The following is a 23,244-nucleotide window of genomic DNA, read 5'->3' as shown; positions in this document are numbered from 1 at the left end:
CAATTTTTGACTTTTTTTTAAAGGAACCCTATTTGCACAATAACACAGAAAAACAGGAGGATGAGATGCACTAATGTTGTTTCTAAAGCAAACCTGATAGTTTCTAATGTATTAGTTTCCTATTGCTGCTATAACAAATTACCAAGGCTTTATTCATTTAAAATAACACAAATGCATTACCTTATAGACCTGGAAGCTGGAATTCTGAAATGAGCCTTGCCAGGCTAAAATCAAGGTGTCAACCACGTGGTGTTCCCTTTTGGAGACTCTGGGAAGTGTTTTCTCATTTATTTATTTATTTATTTATTTATTTATTTATTTATTTGACAGAGAGAAATCACAAGTAGATGGAGAGGCAGGCAGAGAGAGAGAGAGAGAGGGAAGCAGGCTCCCTGCCGAGCAGAGATCCCGATGCGGGACTCGATCCCAGGACCCTGAGATCATGACCTGAGCCGAAGGCAGCAGCTTAACCCACTGAGCCACCCAGGTGCCCTGGGAGGTGTTTTCTTGCCCCCTCCAGCTCCTGGTGTGCTGCCTTGTCCAACCGCCCAACCAGGTGAGGCCTTTGTCAGAGTGCAGCACTGTAAAGGGGGTTTTAGGCCTCCCTCTCTCCCGTTTAAGACTCTGGTGATTTATTAGCCCCACCTGGATAATCGAGGATAACCTCCTGAAGGCTAGTTGATTAGCAGCCTTAATCCCCTTTTGACATATAAAGTGATGTATTCGTAGGTTCTGGGGATCAATGCCTGGACGTTTTTGAGATTCCATTATTCTGTGGACCATCCCTGCCTCACCCAACCACCATCACCAGCAAAATCATAACAAACATTGTGTGTTTTCCATTTTTAGGCACTTTTATTCCAGATATGTTTTTCTATGCAATATTTTAATTTCCTATGCAACATTAAATTTCCTCTTTGGTGGTTGGAAATGGGATGATGGCATCTCAAACAATAAATGAAGAAAACTTGACTCATGATGGGCCTATATGCCAAGTCTTAAAATTTATGTATTAGTGATGATGTTGTCAACTTAGAGGTGGTGGTAACTTAAAAACAAAAAAATCAAGAGAATTATTTTGAGTATATACACTTTCTACAGAAAATTAGAATATTTTCAAGGAATAGTTTTTACTTGACATATCTCATTTAAATAATTGTCCTAAAAAGTTTTATCTAAGATTGTATGTATGTATGTATCTATGTATCTATGTATCTATCTACTTAAAGGTAGATAGATACAATATCTATCTATCAATTGATAGGTAGATACAATATCTATGTATCAATAGAGAGATACAATTATTTATTAAAATATTAGTACTCTGGATAATCTTAATATTTTCATAATAAATTATTTAATATTAAGAGTTCACTAATGTCAAAATTGTTTAAGATAAATATTCTAAATAAAATATAAAAATATATGAAATAGCATATATATATTTTTTTACATTAGATGGAACCTTTATTTAAATTAAATTTATGCCTGTTTTGGAAAATATATATATATATATTGTCCTGGGAAAACCATTCATATGGAAACTAGTAAATGGATCCCATTTTTTATTCTATTAGCACATAGCTTTAAATCAAAGTCATCAGTTCACTAAATCATAGATGAGGACATTGGATTAGAATTCTGAGTTTCATTCTAACTATAATTCTGTGCAAGAAGGAAGTTTTTCAAAGTGTGACCATGGGATAATAATAGGTCAGTTTCAATGAAAATGTTAGGGGCAGTTATCACCATTGCTGTCTCAGAGAGGAAACAATCATTAGCATATTAATGAAAGCTGAAAGCTCTTAATGAAGTCACTATTTAACATTGCCTAACCCAGACACTTCTGGTTGGATCTTCAGAATAAATATTGAGAAATGCTAGTTTAGAATATGCTTGCAATGTTTTAAATGATTAGATAAGTAAATATATACTTCAGCTTCATCCTTATGACATCGTTATTGTTCTCTTTTATCTCTACTATTATCACTTTTATTATTCTGTCTATCAGCCCCCAGCCCTAGGGTCTACTCTAACACTCCTCATTTTATTGCTTATTTATTGACTTAGTTACTTTCTTACTTACTGACTTATACATAAGTCATCTCTACACCCTACATGGGGCTTGAACGCATGACCCCAGGATTAACAATCCGGTGCTTTCCTGACTGAGTCAGCCAGGCACCCTTTAATCTTCCTCATTTTGGTAATAGCAGCCTTCTTCCCATACTAAAATGATTTGGTCGTGTGGTCACACAACTAGAGATTATACTTACAGCTTTCTTTGCACAAAATGGTGAATGTCTGAGGTAGGACCTAACTTACAGTCTAACAGGTTAGCCTGGATTAATGCTAAGAGAACTAACACAACAAAAACATGAGTCTCCTGAATCAGAGACTTTTTTATTCACACTAATTGCAGTGTCCAGATGTATTGGTTTTCCATGACCAACACTGCAAAGACCACAGATTGGGTGGGTTAAACAACAGAAATATATTTTCTTAGTTTTGGTGGCTAAAAGCCCAAGTTCAAGATGCCTAAAAGCAAGGTTGGTTTCTTTTGAGGCTTCTCTCCTCAGCTTGTAGATGGCCTCCTTCTCCATAGGTGTTCATCTGGTCTTCCCTCTGTATGTGTCTGTCTTCTCATCTCTTCTTCTTATAAGGACTCCAGTTCTATTGGATTAGGGCACTCTGTCTTCTGAACCTGTAGGAAAAAAAAAAATCTTGGGGCACCTGGGTGGCTCAGTCATTGGACATCTGCCTTCAGCTCGGGTCATGATCCCAGGGTCCTGGGATTGAGCCCCACATCAGGCTCCCTGCTCGGCGGGAAGCCTGCTTCTTCCTCTCCCACTCCTCCTGCTTGTGTTCCCTCTCTCGCTGTGTTTCTCTCTCTCTCTCTCTGTCAAATAAATAAATAAAATCTTTAAAAAAAAAAATCTTTAAAACATCGTCCTGAAAAAAAGGCAGTTATTGACATATGTTGCCTCTAAAATGTGCTAAAATGTGAGAGCCCAGGAAGATTGCCCATCAAAAATACTCAACCTTGGTTTCTATAACCATTTGCCTTTGGCTAACTTTCCAATAGCACTCCATTGGCTTGACAGAACTAATATCAAATCCCCTAGATTTTTCTCATTTGGTATTTTTTTACACTACTATCAATAAAATCCCAAGCATCCCAATGGGGCAACCTTGCAATGTTGACCTCAACCATGCCCTCAACGTCCCAGACCTAACCAGGTAGAAAAATCCCATAACTATTTGATTCTACCTTAGACAGCCAGGTCTAAGAGCATTCCCCTTGAATTTCTGTTTTGAGCATTGTGCTTGTCCTGAGACCTTAATCAGATATTATACAATTAGATAATATTATTAATCAACCTGGAATATTAGAGATTATAAAATTTTCCCATGGGCTACAAGGACCAAATCTAGCACAAATCTATCCTCAAAACCACCCAGGCCAGTGAGCTGTGAGTGTGTCTCTGATTTCAGCTAAAGATAGGTACAATTCCATGTGATTTTTTCTAATTGAATTGCAGCCATTGTAGGTAAAACTGTCCACAGGGAGGATGTAAACAATGAGTGCATTATCTCTGTAAAATATTCCCTGCCAAAATTAACAAAACAGGAAACAACATGTGTTGGAGAGGATGTGGAGAAAGGGGAACCCTCTTACACTGTTGGTGCAGCCTCTTTGGAGAACAGTGTGGAGATTCCTCAAGAAATTAAAAATAGAACTTCCCTATGACCCTGCCATTACACTCCTGGGTATTTACCCCAAAGATACAGATGTCATGAAAAGAAGGGCCATCTGTACCCCAATGTTTATAGCAGCAATGGCCACGGTTGCCAAACTATGGAAAGAACCAAGATGCCCTTCAATGGACGAATGGATAAGGAAGATGTGGTCCATATACACTATGGAGTATTATGCCTCCATCAGAAAGGATGAATACCCAGCTTTTGTAGCAACATGGACGGGACTGGAAGAGATTATGCTGAGTGAAATAAGTCAAGCAGAGAGAGTCAATTATCATATGGTTTCACTTATTTGTGGAGCATAACAAATATCATGGAGGACAAGGGGTGTTAGAGAGGAGAAAGGAGTTGGGGTAAATTGGAAGGGGAGGTGAATCATGAGAGACTATGGACTCTGAAAAACAATCTGAGAGGTTTGAAGTGGCGGGGGGGTGGGAGGTTGGGGTACCAGGTGGTGGGTATTATAGAGGGCACAGATTGCATGGAGCACTGGGTGTGGTGAAAAAAATAATGAATACTGTTTTTATGAAAATAAATAAGTCAATTTAATTTTTAAAAAGTTGCTTTTGTATTTTGGATATTGTAAATAATGCTGAAATAAACATAAAAGTGCATAAAAAAAAATATTCCCTGAGAATCTAAGGGAAGCCTCATTTTGAAGAGATCCCTACCATCATTAATCAGCTTAGGATGCTCTCGTCCTATCTTTTCCACAAAGCCAGGCCTTTGTCACCATCTTATCATCATCTCCAAAACTCAATAATCCTGAAGGGGCTGGAATTCTGCTCTACTGACAGGGTACCAAGTGAGCCCACCATAGTCTGACAGATGCTGGTGGAAAGCAGTGATGGTACCAGAGAATAAGCTTTTTCTATGGCAGTTCCCTGTACCCCCATTCCCGCAGGGTTGTATGAGGAGAGCTGGATAACACAACACACACAGGGAACTGAGTTACAGAAACAGAACCCAGAGGTTAGGAAGCTAAGAGCTAAGGGGTAGCAAGTATGCCTGACCTTGGTCTTAAGGGAAGACCTTCTCTTTATCTCCCAAGGCTATTCAATATACAAAAATCTTTGAAAAAAGTAGTCCAGAGCCAAGAGAACCCAGTACCTTCTCCACAGGATGTGTCTGAAATCCAATATTTTCTTTGTTGCTGGAGATTAACATTTGAGTAAATGTTGACCAATAGGCTGTAGAGCAAATGTGTACAACTTCTACTTCAGGTCCTTACACATGTGAATGCTCCCTCTTGCGTTCCATGCTCCTTTCACATCTCTCTGGTTTGAACGTAGACATTGGTGAGCTGCCTTTCAGGTCACCTGGCACGGTTGTTGTAGAGGCAGAGATGGGAACTACAAGTTAAGAATGCCAGAGCCTCCCTGCCAGAGAGGGTTCCTGAAAGACTTGCTGACCCAGAGTCTACCCTAGATCCTCATATAAGAGAAAAGGAAGCTTTTGTATTTTGTGGTCTGTGTGTCAGCAGCTTGTCCTTGAGCCTGCCTAACACAAGCATAATCTTTGTTCAGGGTATAGAATCCATTGGTTACGTTGGAAGAAGAATATTTATTTTAAAATAATGAGCACTAGGCAGTTTAAACTAAGATAAAAATTTAGATTCCTTCAACACCAATCAAAAAACCAATGGATTTTTTTCTACTCTGTGTTTCATTCAATTTATCTCCAGAACACCTGGAATATATAAGAGAATTTTAAGAAGCAAAGGCAGAATGTACTTACAACATATATATCTTGAAATTAGAAAAGTCAGATTTTCTTACGGGAATCCCAGAAAGGTAATGTGTTTATGTGGAAGGTACTACTATGCCCAGTATTTTATATCATTTAGATTTTTGGGAAAATACGAGATCAGATCACGGTAATGAGCGATCCATGTCAGGTAAACAAGCTAATAAATTTGAAATGTGTGACGGAAGGTTCCAGAGGTCCAATCTAGAGAAATTGGAATTCACAGTAACCAGGGAAAATGTAATAATTTAAAATTCCAAAATAGAAGACTAAAAATAAATTTCAAGGAAATATTTTGGGTTAATATGAAGAAAAATTAATAATTAGAAAGTAAGCCACCTAAGGAAGTAGGCCACAAGTAAGTATGGAGACAAATGACTAGAAAAGTAGGTGTGCACTTATGTGCACTTAATTTTCATAGTTGAGGGACAGGAGTCGCTTTATAATTCCAAGGTGGTGGTGGTCAAAAGAAGTCCGCAGCGGCCGCTTCCCTGTCCTTCCCTGCGAGCCTGTTGGAAATGTATATCCCCAGGCCTTACCTAAGACTTTCTGAAGCTGAATCACTGGAAGTGGGAGTCACATCACCATTTGGGATTTAATAAGCCTTTCTGTGACCCTATGAGGGGGCTAAGTTTGGACAACAGCTAGTCTAAGGTATTTGTGTGACAGATAAAAGAAAATAAATGGCATTTACTTCTCTTCTCTGATAAATTATGTGACATGATTGCCACTTCATTAGTCAGCTGGTCCTAATGTATTTTTCAAAATAAAGAAAGCAGCAAATAGTATTATCTTCACATTGGAAACCATTAATTCCATCACAACTCCGTAGGAATATAAAAGACTGCCTTATACATTTACTCTGCATATTCTCAAAAGATTTACTTTTTAATCACGGCATTTTCCCCTTTGGGGAAAGTTAAACTTCAAAAAAAATAATAAGTAAGAAAGGATTAACACTGATTTTGGATCAAAGATTCCTAGACAGCTATATTACTTTTGTGAATATATCGCGTAGCTGTAGTGAATTAGCGCCAATTGGTTTTCCTGTCTAATGCATGTTTTTACATATCCAATTGCTCAGAAAACCATAAAGAAATCAATGTGTTTTTTTAATTATATTCACAGCTGGTGATTCTAAATTTGACCTTTTTAATGACTCTATAAATTTCATATATTTGATTGTATTGTATTTATCGCAACCATGTGGCTTTCACTCTTGTCTTTAGCAAATTAATTTTTCAGAAGTTAATCTCAAACACAGTTGCTTGCAAGATTCTTTCCCTGCTTCAGTAGTTTGCTAGCACAAAATATTAACAATAAGCCTAGGGAATTCTTCTTAATCTAAAACAAAACAAAACAAAAAAAAGTAGTATGGGAAAAAAACAGACTGTTAAACTACGATAGTTGCCATGGATACTAAGCTCCTTCACAGATCTGAGCTGTGTGCAGAAGCATAAATGCTAGTCATTTGATTAACTTGTGATTTTATTCAGAAATGCGATAATTCACATGTTTTATATGTCCCACTATAGATTAAAGTATTTTCACTCACAGATAAGACAACTATAAGATGAAAACTCTCCCTCTCTGATTTCTATCTGGAACAATGATTAGAAATACATCAAGAATATATGAAACTTTAAATAATAAATCCCATCGATAAAAAACTTGCATAGCCAACATATTTTTTTACTCTTTTGAAGTAGGAAATAAAAAACAAGATTAAAGAAATCATAACACGCCTTAGCAAAACAGTTTAAATACCATAGTTTATAGTAAGGGTTGTGAAAAACAACATTCTCTTTTGAATTTTTTATAATAAACAACTTGACCTTAAGTGAGGTTCATTTATGTTTCATCTGTTTTGTTATATTGCTCGTACAATATTTGCAATTTTATTTTTTTCAATCTCAGGTAATATATCCCTTTTTATTCTTCACTTATTAAAAACAATGCAATAATATGTATAGAGTTATATCTGACAACAACAGGACACTTTGAGTCCCAACTATTCCAACCAAAAGAATGACATACAGACCTAAATGAGTCATAGGTCACCTTAACGTTACAGTGATGGGTGTCTGAATACCTTGTTTTCTATCACTCCTGAGATCTTCCTGTCTTATACTAGAAACATCTCATTTCTCTGACAAAGAGACATGTGTTACCTAATAGATTCCAGCCCTTAAAGAAAGACTGATAACAGATTAGAGACACAACTGTCCAATTAAACACTTGCAGGGGTCCTTCCCTGACAGGTCAAGTTACTCAGCACCTCCATCATTTTCAAGCTATTTATTTTTCTTTAGAGTATTAGACTCATTTTGGAGAATTGCGGTCATATTGTACCATGTTAGCCCCCCAAAAAATTATTCATGTATCTAATAACCTATAACTGTTCTTGATCATTTTTGTGTTTAAAAACTTGCTAAATAAAACTTTTTTCTATTATTTTCTTTTTTCTTACTTTGTGTTCGTTGTTGTTGTTGTTGTTATGTTCAGTTAGCCAGAATAAAGTACATCATTAGTTTTTGATGTAGTTTCTTAATTCATCCTTTAAGGAAATATATATTTTTAATGTTAAAAGACAGAATCCTTGCAGATAGGTCTCAGAACCCCAAAGTGAGAAATAATTAACTTGGAATAAAAATAAATTACTTAGACTACTTTTCTTTTTTCAGTGTTAAATAATTTCATATATGACAAATATATTAAATAAGCATTTTAAAATAAGCTTTTCTCTTATTTTCATATATTTTGGTGGCATTCTGTAATATATAAGAAAGCTGTACCTTGGGTCCAGTATAAAATTTAAATGATTTAAGGTTTGGTTTTTTTTTTAAGGTCAATTTGCAGTATTGTTTCAAATAAAAAGGAAAAAAATATTTGGTCAAATTGTCAACTTTGTTTTCTTTAGCCCTATCTTCTATCCAAAATGTTCACTCTCACAATCAAGATTTTCTTGAAAACTTATATATACTACTACAACTTCCTTAGCTAAAGCAATGTAAAAAGACATTTTGTTCTCATACCTAACATTGTAGTCAATTCAGAGATGATTTAAAACAGTGACCTTTAGATATTTATAAGGGATCTGGGTTGTGTGTATACATGTATGAGAGACACACAGAGAGAGATTAATAAGGAGTCATTTAATTTTGCCATAAGGTGTGTATTTTTTGTATATGTATGTTTATAATGTGCAAAAAGCAAAGGCACCCTCATGCGCCTACCTTCCCATGCGTGGAACCCCCAATATGTCTCTCCAACCTGAGATACTGTCACCTCTCCTCCCCAAACACCACCAGATACATGGTGAACCATATAAATATAAATGTAAGCCATATTCTTTATCAGATCTGGCACCTTGATTATTTAATCCACAGCATACCCAATGTACAAACCAAGATAGGACTTTATAATCATGATGAAAAACTGTATTTGAAAGGAAAAAAGTGAAAACCACAGATCCATCGCACATCCACACTCCTGAAGAATGAGCCTTTCATGGGCAGATCTGTTCTCACAGAGACACTCTCACACATGTCAACCCTCTGGTCACTGAATCTGCTTTCTGGAAATTGTGGTGTAATTGTTCCAAGTGAGAGCTCTGGGATCAGAGGATCTGGACTAGAGTTCGGCCCCCAACTATGCACAGCCTCTGTGAGGTGAGACCAGAGACCCTCTCTGGGGATATGAGTCCTATCTGACTCATTGTTTTTTTAAAGATTTTACTTATTTATTTGACAGAGAGAGAAAGCACAAGAAGGAGGAGTAGGAAAGAGAGAAGCAGAGACCCTGCTGAGCAGGGAGCCTGACCTGGGGTTCCATCCCAGGATCCTGAGATCATGACCGGAGCTAAAGGCAGAAGCTTAACTGACTGAGCCACCCGGGCACTCTTTTCCTTTAGTTAAAAGAGAAACTGCCAGGTAAGCTCTTAGAAGGCTGAGAAACATTGTTCGTGTCCATACTGTTACTTGTTTGCACTCTTTCTTGCCATTCATGACATTATCTGCAAAGGTCATTGTGGAGGATGCTTTAGCAACCCACTTCTTATCCATGTACCTGCTATCTGATTGCTATACCTGTTGATTTTACTTGCAAGTTACTTTAAAGCAACAGAGCTTTAAAACTGAGGACTTTTACTGAGGACTTCTGATTCTGCTGACTGACTAGGGCATGGGGACCATCCTAGTAAAGCCAACCAGAAAATGTGAAGAAAATATTTTATAAAATACTCTTGGAGGCATGAGAAACATGATAAGGCGAAGAAAAATTATCGGACCAAGAACCTGGAGGAGAAAACCCTGAGAAATCAACGTGACATGCAGAGTCCCCTTTTCCAAAGTGGCAGCCAGTTCTTCAGGGGAAAACTGAAAGCCTAAGATTCGAAGCAACACCTTTCACAGACTCAGAGGTCAAAGTTAGAGCGCAGTATCTGCAAAACAGAAGGACAGGGTCACTAGCACCCACCTGCTGGGTTATGAATCTGCAATCTGCGGTGCAGATTCATTGGAGCAAACGTGTCCTTAAAACACACCAACCTCCACCAACACCAGAGGCTAAATTTCATTCACAGAGACCCTTGGTGTGAGACTACATTTGATTCATAAATTACCTATCAGAAGAAAAACTAAAAGATCTTGGGAGAAAATTTTTGGTTAGGTCTCCAATTATTTCTAAATTTAAAAAATTTATAATTTTATCAGAATAAGCAAAACACAAACTAGACAGAAAGTGTGATAGACAGTTATGAATAATATATATACAGTGGAGACAGATCCTATAAGATTCAGATTAATGAAATTACCAAACTCAGAGCTTAAGATTTGTGAAGTAATCCAGGACAGAATTGAAGCCTTTGCTAGAGAAGTAGAAATATAAAGGAGATCTAAATTGGAATTCTAGAATGATACGATAGCTGAAATTAAAAACTCAGTGGAAGAGGGCACCTGGGGGGCTCCGTTGGTTAAGCACCTGCCTTCAGCTCAGGTCCTGATCCTGGAATCCTGGGATCGAGCCCCACATTGAGTCCCACATGGGGGTCCTTGCTTGGCAGGGAGTCTGCTTCTCTCTCTGCCCCTCACCCTGCTCATGCTCTCTCTCACTCACTCTCTGTCTCAAATATATAAATAAAATCTTTTAAAAAAAGAAAAAGAAGAAAGAAAGAAAGAAAGAAACTCACTGGAAGGATAGAAAAGAGGGTCTGAAGAGAGAATTAGTAAATGGAAAAATACTTCAGGAGATAATACTGCAAATGATCCACATAATGACAAGTTGAAAACACACAAAAGGATGTACAAGTAGGTAGAGGAGCTATGGACCGAGTGTTTGTGTCTCCTCAAAACTCATGGGTTGAATGAAGCCTTAAACCCAGTGTGGCCTCTGGGGTCATAAGTAAGTGTGGCCTCTGGGGAAATAAGTAAGGTAAAATAAAATCACAAGGGTGGGGCTTTAATCTGACAGCACTAGTGCCCTTCTAAGAAGTGACCCTGGAGAGCCCTTGCTCCCTCTGTGTCATGTGAGGACGTAGGAAGAAGGTGGCCACACGCAGCAGAGAGAGCTATCACCGCAACATGAATTTGCTGGCGCCTGCATGGTGGGTCTCCAGCCTCCAAGACTGTGAGCAAATCAATGTCTGTTTTTCAGGCCTCTTAGTCTGTGGTATTTTATTATGGAAGCCTGGCCATACTGATACATAGATAAGAAGATACATTGATAAGGTCTAATATACAATACTGACTTTGAGGAAAAAAAGAGAAATAATAAGGGGGAAGATGACTCTTAATTTTTTAAGACTCTTAATTTTTAAGATGACTCTGAATTTTTTTTTCAAAAATTAATTCAAGTATATGTTGCCACAGACTCCAGAAGACCAAAGGAGTAAAAATAAAGAAGTAAAGATAAAGTAAAGTGGTAGAAACAAAGAAGGAAAGCCAAGTCTGGGTTTATTAGAGTAAAGGTACCAAAAATGAAAGAACTATGTAATCACAATTACTATTAAGTGTTGACAAATTTGCTAAGATAGTTTCATGAGGGACAAACAGTCTTCTCAATTATTTCTCTTCTTATTAGGAAGTTGTATGAATTCTTTATATCTTTGTATATGTAAGTTGCAAATATTTTGTGAGGTGACATTTTGCTTGATTTTTTTTTTTTTATACAGGTCATTTCTTAGAGCAGAAGTGTTTAATCTTCATGGAATCCATTCTGTCACATTTTGTACTTTGTGTTTTTTAACTTATTTAAGAAATTTGTGTCTGGCACAATGTCACCAAGATTTTCTTCTTCATTTTCTTCAGAAATTAAGAGATATAACTCTTACACTTAGATCTATAGTCCATTTTGAATTAAGGTTTTTACATGTTGTGACATACAACTTGAAGTGAATTTTTTCTATACACATAGACTACCGTTCTAGTGCACTTTGTACGAATTACCTCAGAAACTTTGTTCAAAATCATTACAGCATATATCTATATAAATCATATTTTAACTTGCCAAGTCATTAAATCTTAAATACTATATATTATATATGTGTAAGATATTATGAAGTTCAAGGAAATAAAGAGGCTGTTGGACTGGATGCTACTTTATGTGAATAAATAAACCATAATAACTATATATATATAGTTATAATTTATATTACAATATTATATGTAATATATTTGTAATTATACAAATGTTATAAGTATGTATTAACATATTTATTTGTTATATATCTATATCTATATGTTTATTTCCGGACCGTCTGTTCTTTTCCATTAAAGTATATATCTGTCCTCATTATCCATCCTCATGCTGAAATCGCACAGAAAGTGATCATAAATTTAGATACATTTGATAAAATTCAAAAATTAAAAAGTCTTTGCAAACAAAGAATAGAAAGAGTCTGTATTAATTAAATGAATGATAAGCACAGACTTTATTTATCAACTATAACACCTAATAGTGAAATAGTAAAAGCAGTCCCTCGAAATCAGGAAGAAAACACAAATGTCTGCTTTGACCACTTCTATTTAACGTTGCAATGGGGTCTTTGAAATGTAATAAAGTATAAAATATAACTGATGTAATATATGTAATAAATAAATAATAAATAATGTAATAAAGTAGAAACAAAACTGGAAGAGAAATAAGATAACATTAGTTTGAAATTATGAAATCATACACCTAGAGGCTCCAAAAAATATGGCATATTATAAGAATTAAAAAAGCTTACAAAACTGTTAGATACAAGATCAACATGCAAATACCAACTGTTTCCATATATTCATGGAATACAATTAGAACATGAAATAAAAACACACCATTTACAAGAGCATTGCGATTGCCACGAGAACAGGAATAAATCTAACAAATGACGTCCAAAATCTCTACACACTAAACTACAACATTATTGAGAACAATTACAGATTTACCAAATAAGTGGAAAGAAATACATTGCTCACAGATTTTGAAATGTATATGATGTATATCATATATGTGTCAGCTTAGCTCAATGATGCAATGTTCCTCAGAATTCCTTTCCCTGTGTGGTTCTCAGAGAGTATTAGTAACAACAAATATTTAGCATGTGATAGAAGGAGTAGAATTAATGATGCCACCATATGTGTAGGCACCATAGCAGTTCATGCTTATTGTGGTTTATTTTTGAAATGAGCCAGCGCCTAGACTGTCAGCCCCTCCAGTTCTCTGGACTTCCTAGTCTGGGGTCAAGGATATGCTCAGCTCCATTGCAATGCAAGCCAGTGTCCTCACGGGTCATCCTATAGCACTGTAGCTGCAGAGGATAAGAGACCTAACCTCAGCTCCAATTGTTCTTAATGGGTTCCATTTGCCCTGATAAGATCCAATTTATGCTTCACCCTGGGCTTTCCCGCTCTAATGTCAATCTGGCTGACTTAATGCAACTGTAGCCCCAATATTAGATCCAGAAGAAACGGCCTACCCAGATGAATCCTCAGCTTCCACCACTGCACACATTTAATCTCTACAATGAATTCCTTATTTTCTATCACTCATGGCATTTCTGCCTCTTTGAGCCCTGACAAGATGTTATGAAGATGTCAGTTCTCTTCTAAATTGCTTTTATTAGGTCATCAGTTTTCATCAAAATCCAAAAGAGCTATTTGTAAAGATACAAGCAGGTTGTTTTATGGAACTGCAAACAATCAAGAATAGTGAAGATACGAAGAACTGGATACAGAGGTTTGCTAGAATAATTAACACATGGTCATTGCAAAGATAGACAAGTAGACCAATGGAACATAATAGAGAACCCAAAAACCAACCTATACATATACAAACAAATGTACATCATCAGTGGAAATGAATTTCTTTGCACGGTGTAGGTTCAATTAGATACTTACTTTGGCAAAAATGAAAATGATAGAAATTATGATAGAAATGAGTCCTCCAAGAACCAGTGCCATACAATATATTTACACAGCTTGTATTAATGTACATTTATATATTTATATGTACAGCATGTAAATGCTTAAACATGAAATATATTTATGTGTAAGTAACTCACAAGAGGAAACTTACAGTGGAAAGTCTTAATTTGACAGATGAAATACAGCTCTTCTATGTAATGAATGCTAAGTCAATTAATAAATGCAGTAAAATTTCATTAAGATGCATAAAATTAGCAAATTACCCATATATACCATAAAAATACTTGTAATTTGAAATAAGAATTTCATGCTATCAGTTACTTAGTAAAAGGGTATCATCATGTAACACTTTCTTAAAAACAACTACTTAATATGAAATAGGAAAAGATTTTAGACCATGTCAGGGAGGATGCTATAGGGAAAATAGAAAGTATTTTAGTAAGGTATGTACAAAGTTACATGCAATGAATGAATTTGAAATGCTGTATACAAGTAATATCAGAAAATAACACGGCAAGTTTTATAAAGTGAATAAATACTAAAGTGATCACATGATACAAGATTGCAGACATAAAGAAGGCTAAGTAAATGATGAATTTTTCAGATCTCTTAAGATGATTATGATCAATGTGTAAAATCTTAAAGACCATAGTAAATATTTTTTTTTAAAAAGTCTCAGGAAGTTAACTCTCATTTATTTATTCACTTTTAAATATTTATTTATTTATTTTAGAGAGAGAGAGCCGGCATGAGTGGAGAGCAGGGCAGAGGGAAAGAATCTTGCACAGACTCCCCCTGAGCACAGAGCCAGACATGGGGCTAGATCTCATGACCCACGAGATCATGACATGAACCAAAACCAAGAGTCAGAGGCTTAACCAACTGAGCAACAAAGGCACCCCATCTAACGTAAGTTAGATGTTAACTTCTAACTTTTAGAAGTTAAAGTTTAGACACGTCTAAACTTTAGATGTGTCTAAAGTTTAGATGTGTCTAAACTTTTAGACAGTTTAGAAAGATTTAGATTAAAGATTCGACTTTATATATCACACAATAACTTTCACAGATATTACTCTGTTGTATGGTATTATTTAAACACTAACGGCTTCAGGTAAAATTTGGAGAAATTCATTATCCAGGGTTGGTATGTTAGTGACAGATGTTGATGTATTTCAGCTTACATTTCTAGTTTTGTATGATTATGCCTGGGACAGAGCTGTGATAAACCACATAGCTCTTGTCTGTCAGAGACAAAATATTCACCTGGCTAAAAATGATTTCTTGATTTTTCCACCTATATCCATTCTCTATCTACTGAACAGAAAAACAGAATTCCTTAGGAATTAATGAAAATATTTAGAACAAACACAATTTTCTTTTAAAAGGAACACGGATAGTTTCAGATATATGTACAAAAATTTTGAAAGTACATGTATTTTTAACTTAAGGAAATGGAGTTATTAGAATTAAATTTAAACATTAACTTCTTAGAAAAACTGGCAACATGTTTAGATACTTGTTACTTCATTTTATTTCAAATAACAGGGAGATATTTTACATTTTAGTTGACCTATAAATGAAACATTTATAAAATAAAACAGGTTTGAATAAAACAAATGCAAAGAATGGAGCATATTCCAAAAATCATTTCAAAAACTAACAGGTAATTTGTCATGAATATAAAATTGAGAAGAACACATTTTCTGTGTTGCTATATTTAATTAACAAAATCTTGAAAAAGCAGATATGTACAGTTAACTTTTCACTTGGTTTCTTGCTGTTCTTGTCTTAATGAAATAAGCTATTTTAAGTGAGAAAGTCTAATTTTTGACCCATATTTTGGAGACCTTATATAGTAAACAAGCTTCACTCACTTGTAGCCAGGTTATAACAAAAATATAAAGCCTTGATAATATTTCCTCTTATTTTCTTATAGTAAACACATTTAAAGGTAACCACAACATTTGACAAAAAAAAATATATATATACACAGATATAGGATACAAGAATCTCTCCAGGTCTATTAAAAAGATAAAGGCCAAGAATTTTTGCATTTCAAAGGGCCTTGGTCCAATATTCACAAAACAAACAAGAGAAAATATGCTGAAAACTAGATAGATATATTTTCCAAAGGTGTGCCCACAATATTGACAGTTTACCACTTCAACAGAGCAGATAATTAAACAATTGCATTAATTATAAATTGATAAAGCACAAACAAACCTAATAAATTATTACTATAGGTTACAAACATAGCAAAAAGAAATTTTGTAAAAATTATTTTTAGAACAGCAGTAATACTTTACAATTTCTCCCAAAATTCCACATAAATAATAAATCCTACATTTAATGTATCTCATAATATTTCACTGAAAAATGTGAAATGGCTTTTTTTTTTTGGAAATTATAATCCATGATGTGGGAAGGATTTTTGATATGACTAAATTGCTAAGAAATAGATTTTTCAAGTGCTTTCTTAAAGTTGTTTTCATATCATTAATTATTCAGTTCATATGTGGGCAGCAACATTCAATGTATTCAACCAAAAATGAAGACTCAAGATGTCTGTTTCTGAATCTCAGCAACTCTGCTAATTTCTTTGGCTATTTGGACATTGCACACTCCATCCTAATTGTCTTGGAAAGAAAGCTTCTTGGAAGGGTTCAGTTTACAACATTTCTTTTCTGGACTTAACCAACAAATCTGGAGGGAAAGATGGCACCCAGGCAATTGAGTCTTTCCTTTGATTTTAAATTTACAGCATCCTTTTCATGCTCTTCATTGAGGCAGCCTCAGTTTCTCCTAAAACATTAAAATATGGCATTTGGGGTTACTTCAATGATTAAGAAGAAGTGCTCAAGACAACATCCCAATACCAGTTTTGATATAAATGTTTCCCATCCCCCATATTTATAAAAACATTAAAACCCAGAAACTTAAAAAAGAAGAAGATTCTGGAGGTGGCATCCTCAGAAATAAAGCAGTTTACGGAATCAGAGCCATGTTGAGTACGTTGGGCTTCATGACCCAAGATTCTACCTCTCTAACAATTCACTGCACCTAATGAATGCCTGAAACAACTTGAAGTTAGCTATTTTATGTTGTTTCCCTAGTAAACAGAGAATGAGGCCAAATGCAATTTCCGTAGTTATACAGGGAAACATGAATTCTATTTAATCTATATATTTCAACCTAGCTGAAGGATGGAAAAAGTCACCTTCGTCAAAATCAGATAAAACAAGAAAAGACATCAGTTAGTTAATTTCTGAAAAATAACCTGATGTATTCAAAGTAAAAATATGAAGCTGGCATTACAACAGAATATTATGAACAGAAAAGCATAAGAGGAGGAAAACATGAGACTACTCCCCCTGAAATAAAAAAGGGGGGGGGGAGAGGTAAAGAGGACAGTGGGAGGGAAGGAGAAATGGAGAAAACAAAAATGAAGTAAATTGGGTTTCATGGAAACTAAAAACTTCCAATCATGGAAATTAGAACAATGTTGGAAACAATTAAAGAGCAGATGTGTTACTGAAGAAAATCAAATTGTTGAAGCCCTCGTAGAATGTACTGAAAAACAAATTATAGACAGCTGTCATGCTGTAAAGAGGAGACCAGAATAAATAAATAGATGAATGGGTGGATGGGTGGAGACATAGATAAGTATATGTGACTACCTGTGTGTGTCATAGTCATGTGTACAACAGACATCTATGTCTGCTTCTTCATATTCATTTATTCGTATTTATAATAATAAAAAGTTTTCTAAGGTGCAGAAAAAAATTTACTTCACCAAAGTAAAGTAGTTAACATTGTCCACTCCCAAACACATCACTGTGGTAGATGTTAGAGAAAATCACACAGGCATCAAAAAGAAACAGCTTTACCTACAAAGAAACAAAAATAATACAGAATACGTACTGGTCCTGTACGTAACAAATTTCAGAGAATAATGGTATACCTCTTCAGAATTTTAAGATAAATTTTGGGATTTAATAAAAATAAACACAGTGTTAAGCAAAAATCAGGAAAAATGGACTAACGTTCTTGAAAAAAATAATTTTTGTAAAATTTTTGACTTAAAAATGTTAATTTAACTGTAGAATATGGCATTTTTTATGGATATTATGCGGAGGATAAAGAGAGGAGGGAGAGACTCCAAAGGACTTGGGAGGCCATGAAATTTTAACAAGTAAGACGTGAGAATTAACATGGTAAGAGAAACTCTGAAGAGCACAAAGCGTGATACATTATTTACGAACAGCAGACATATGAAAAGAGATAAAAACATTTTGAAGCAACTTTTGGGCTAAAAAGAAAAAAATTTAGGACTGCAGACATAAACTTCAAAAAGTCTGTAGCATAGCGGTGCTGCCCAATAGACCTTTCTGTGACCAGGGAAATGATCTGTAGCTACACAGACCAGCACACAAGGCTAAGATGGTGAAACCGACTTTTCAGTTTTATTTAACTCAGTGTAATATAGCCATGTCGAATGGGTACCATATAAGAAGGTCCAGTTCAGTAACATAAAAAAAATTTAATTTCATTGTCCGTGCTCTTCAATCAAAGACCACCGGAAACAGACCTGTAGTTAAGCTAACAAGTTGGAATTCCTCCTGGCTGCCGTGAGGGAAACCCACAGTACTTGGAAATGAGGAGTATTTTGGTAAGAGGGTATTAGGCAGAATCTTTTCTAGGAGGTGAGCTTTCATTGGTGGTTTGGGAGAAGTTCTTTTTTGTTGTTGTTTGTCGTTTTGTTTTGTTTTGTTTCCTTTGGGTGCTGCCAAAAAGTGGGGCCATTCCATGATGAGATACTGTAATATACATGATCTAACAAGAGGGGAGGTTAGCGAGAGGCTAAAATTGTAATTAGACAAGAAGCAGTTGTCGCCTATTTTGGTGGTTTTGGTAGGGAGGAAGAGACATGTGGCATTTTTGTTCATAGCATAGTGAGTACTCAGTGTGGGCACATCTGAGTGAGTGAGCACGGACAATGTGAGTACATTGTGTGGACCTTCGTGTGTACTCAAATGAAATTATAAAGTGGCCTCCCTTTGGGTCATTTTATCATGGTCTCAGTAGCCTTCTCTGAAGTTGGTGCTCTGTGGGATTATTTTCAAAAAGAAAATGACATGGTTTGGTGGTAAGCACCGGCTGACTTCTGAACATCAAAGACCGTTTCTGTATTGTTCTCCTCCTTACCGGCGTAGGCAGGGGAATGACTCCCTGCTTCTGACAGGAAAATATGTCAGGGTTGATTTTTGTTTTGTTTTTTGTTTTTATGATTTATCAAATAACCAATATATAGAATGACCCATTTTCAAAACATACTTATTTCTTCTAACAATTTAATTTATTTCACCACTATGAACACTTTCATTTACTTCCTTTCCCTTCCCCAGAACAATATTCTGAGGAGAGCTCAACTGTCCCCAGCTCCCTCATAATGTAATAGGAGGCAGGCAGAGAAGGGACATGGTATCTTGTCCCGGGACACTCAATTGAGGCCACCTGACTCTGCCACTCCCTAATTCTCATTGTTCCACTCATTCACGAAAATTCAAGCCAATCCTCTCACTTTTGTGACTGTCTTAGCTCCTGGATCAATTTCACTCTCCCCAACACTTCTTAATTCTTGATGACTTCAATATCTGCTTACACGGTGTCTGCCCTATTCTGACATCTCCGTCGTTTGACATCCTCTTCTTCAATCACTGATTCCAGCATTTCCGAAAATTTGTCATTAAAAAATCAAACACCCTACCAAAATGGTAATCCCCAATTCCTGCCTCCGAACCGCCACCTCCTGTTTTTCCAGCTTGTGCCTCTAGCCCTCTGACTCCCAAACTCTGGCACGCCAACAGGAGCCAGTGATCTTAGCACCTCCCTTTCCTTATTAGTTTATGCACTGATCTTAGCACTTCCCTTTCCTCCTTCAGCCCCACCTATCCTTTTGTTCCTCCTTAGCATGCCTCAATTCAAGGTCAATCATTTTGACCCTTACCGTGAATAGACCATCAACCCTACTGCATAATCTACCTTCATGTTACTCTAAGGCAAACCACCTATCTGGTTAAATCCAAACCTGCTTTTTCTGTGCCCACACTTGCAAGCTATATTATTTGGAGATAAATACAACTATGTTGACTTAATCAATTTAAAAGCTTTTACTCTCAAATACACTGTTAAAAAGAAGAAGATAAACCTCAGGATGAAAACTTTTGTATTTGCATAGTTTATTATATAATGTAAGAGTATAATAATAAGTCCATAAAATTCAGTTAAAATGTCTTACATTGTTGTTAGGGATAATGTTTACTTGCTGGTTTTTCGATACAGTTTTAATGAACTAGGACATCTAAAATTTGCTACAAAGACATGATGGTTCAGTTCCACCAGTTTCTTGCTTCAGCTTTGAAACATATGTATGTGTGAAATATAAACAAGAAATATGAATCATTGCTATATCTTCTGTTGAATAACTCTAACCATTAAAAATAGAACCTTCTTATCCCTGTAATTAATATTGATTAATAAAGATAGAAAGTTTATTATGCATTTTAACATAAAGAATGTGTGGACTTCTTACATTTTAGATGGAAGTATTTGAGGCAACACTGACAAAATAGAGGCTAAGAATGCTGTTTATCAGTATGTACAATTCTAATTGAAATTGAGTGCAGGCATAACACTGGATGAAGTTGTGTAATCAAAAATATATGGACCCATAAAGGATTATATTGTGTTGCATCATATAGAATAATATATAACAAGTAAATGGGTATCAGCCAATTAATTTTTTTATGACAAAGTGATTCATTTTTAAAAATTTAAGTTAAAGTTTAAAAATTCAATCAGCCAACATATAGTACATACTTAATTTCAGATGTAGTGTTCAATAATTCATCAGTGGCATTTAACACCCAGTGCTCATCACATCACATGCCCCCCTTAATGCCCATCATGCTATTACCCTATCCCCCACCCATACCCATTCCAAGAACTCTGTTTGCTTCCTACAGTTAAAAGTCTCTCCCTTTCTGATGACTTTCCATTTACTTTTTCCTTCCTTACCCTAGGACTCTGTGCTCTTTCTTAAGAATTATTTATTTATTTTAGAGAGATAGCATAAGCAGGAGTGCCAGAGGCAGAGGCAGAAAGAATCTCAAGCAGATTCTGCATGGAGCTCAAGGCCAGCACAGGTCTCAATCTCATGACCTTGAGATCAGGAGCTGAGTCAAAACCAAGACTCCAATGCTTAACTGTCTGTGCTACCCAAATGCCCCTGGCAAAGTAATTCTTATTCGCAAAGAGGTAAAATTCTCCTACTAAGTTCAGAAAACCATTTTGTTTATTCATCCGAACTGAGATGTTAACACTCTTAAAAGCAAGTGATATCAATGAAAGTGATGAAGATACCCTTTGATTATGGTGGGGAGAATTCACCAACATCTAATCTGCACTGTATACTCTAAAAAATTTACACTAGTCAACAGAAAAAGAATATGTAAAATAAAAAGAAGAAGAATTTATCTGTGAGAGGGACTTAGTTAAAATTTATTATTGAATTTTGAGAGAATTTGATATTAAGTAAGTATGAAAAATGTGGATTGTCTTAGTCATAAGATGACTGACAACTTAGGTGATCAGTGGAGTTGACATCTTCCAGAATCATATCATAGCCAATCCAGTTTCTCTTCTTGTAATCAATCAGTGAAACAATATTAGAAAACTAATATTTTGTGAATAATTATTATGGAAGGACACTTTATTTTAGTTATCACAATTAATCTTTATAGGTGCCTATGAGGTGTCTATTAACTCCAATTTACATATGCAAACTAGCTCAGAAAGGTTAAATAACTGGTAATGAGATAATGTAATCAGCAAATAATATGGCCTAGAACCCCATCTGTGGAAATAGGGGATGAGGAATAAATAGTGCGCTTATCGTGATAAAATAAAACAAAACAAAATAATAAAATAAAATACAATGATTTAAAAAAGATTGATTAAAGATTTCAAGCATACTTCATAGTAAAAGGAGCGATTACCTGAAATAACACCAAAGAATATCATATTAAAAAGAAAATTAAAATTAATGCTATAATAACTCTCTGAAGTAGGCATCAGTATTGTTATTATAAGGTTAAAAAAAATTAAGAGCCTCATCAAGGAAACATAACTAAAGATGATAAAGCTAAAGTTTATCTTTAATATATTGCCACCATTAAATTATGAGCTCCTTGAAAAGACATAGTTTACACAGTAATTTTTTGCCCAGTGATCAACATAATAAATGAAAGGTAATCAATAATTTGCTAAATTTATCTTTTTGCATATATATATACATATATATATAATAAGATATATATATATACATATATATATACATATATATGTATATATGTCATAGAATTGTCATAGAATTGACAATGTTACAATGATACATCCTAAAATGGATATAATAAATCAGGAAAATGATGCTGCAGTTAATATGGTAAATTAAAAACCATTCAGCTCACTGTAGAATTCATTGATACTTATTCGAGGAGCATTGAATGTAACAGGGCTCATACTCTCAAGGACCTCACAGTCTAATGGAAACTTCATAAACTAATAAAGATAGTATAATGCCCTCAGTAACAGAGGACCACAAAAGGAACAGAAGACACTCAACAAGAGTTTAAGGAAGGTCTTATAGAGGAGTTCATACCTGAAGCTGAATTTGAAGTGTTCATATAAGTTGTCCAATCCGTCTAGGGAAAGAAGTGTTTCAGACAAAGCAACAACGTACACATATTCAAGAAAGCAGATTCAAGAAAAACAGCACAATATATTTAGATATTTAAACACAAACCCGGGGAATAGAAGGAGTAACAAGAGATTATGCTGGGCTCTGAATGTGAAAGACAGCCTCTAAGATGACTCCCGACCACTGCCCCGCCCCCCCGACTCACATCCATGCCTTTTATCCATGCCTTTAATTCATACCTTGTATCCAAGGGACCAATGGCTCTCTTCTAATAAGGAGAACACAACAAAAGTGATAGGATGCCATTCTTTAAAAAAGGGGGGGGGGGTGTCATTCTTGAAATTACAGCACAAAGATACTGTGACTGCCATCTTGTCTTCCTTTTCTCATGCTCCTGTACAGTCTTAATTCCCGGGGGTGGGGGGGAAGCTGCCATTTTATGATTAGCCTTAATGAAGCCCAAGTAGCAAGAATCTAATAGTATCTAGTCTGCAGTTGGTGAGGCTTCAGGCTCTGCTAAAAACCAAAACCCAGTTAAACTTGAAGATGACTACAGGCTGGTGGACAAGTTGAATA

This window comes from Mustela lutreola, chromosome 11, assembly GCF_030435805.1.
Source record: "Mustela lutreola isolate mMusLut2 chromosome 11, mMusLut2.pri, whole genome shotgun sequence".
Classification (NCBI taxonomy): domain Eukaryota; kingdom Metazoa; phylum Chordata; class Mammalia; order Carnivora; family Mustelidae; genus Mustela; species Mustela lutreola.
This window is presented reverse-complemented; position numbering follows the sequence as displayed.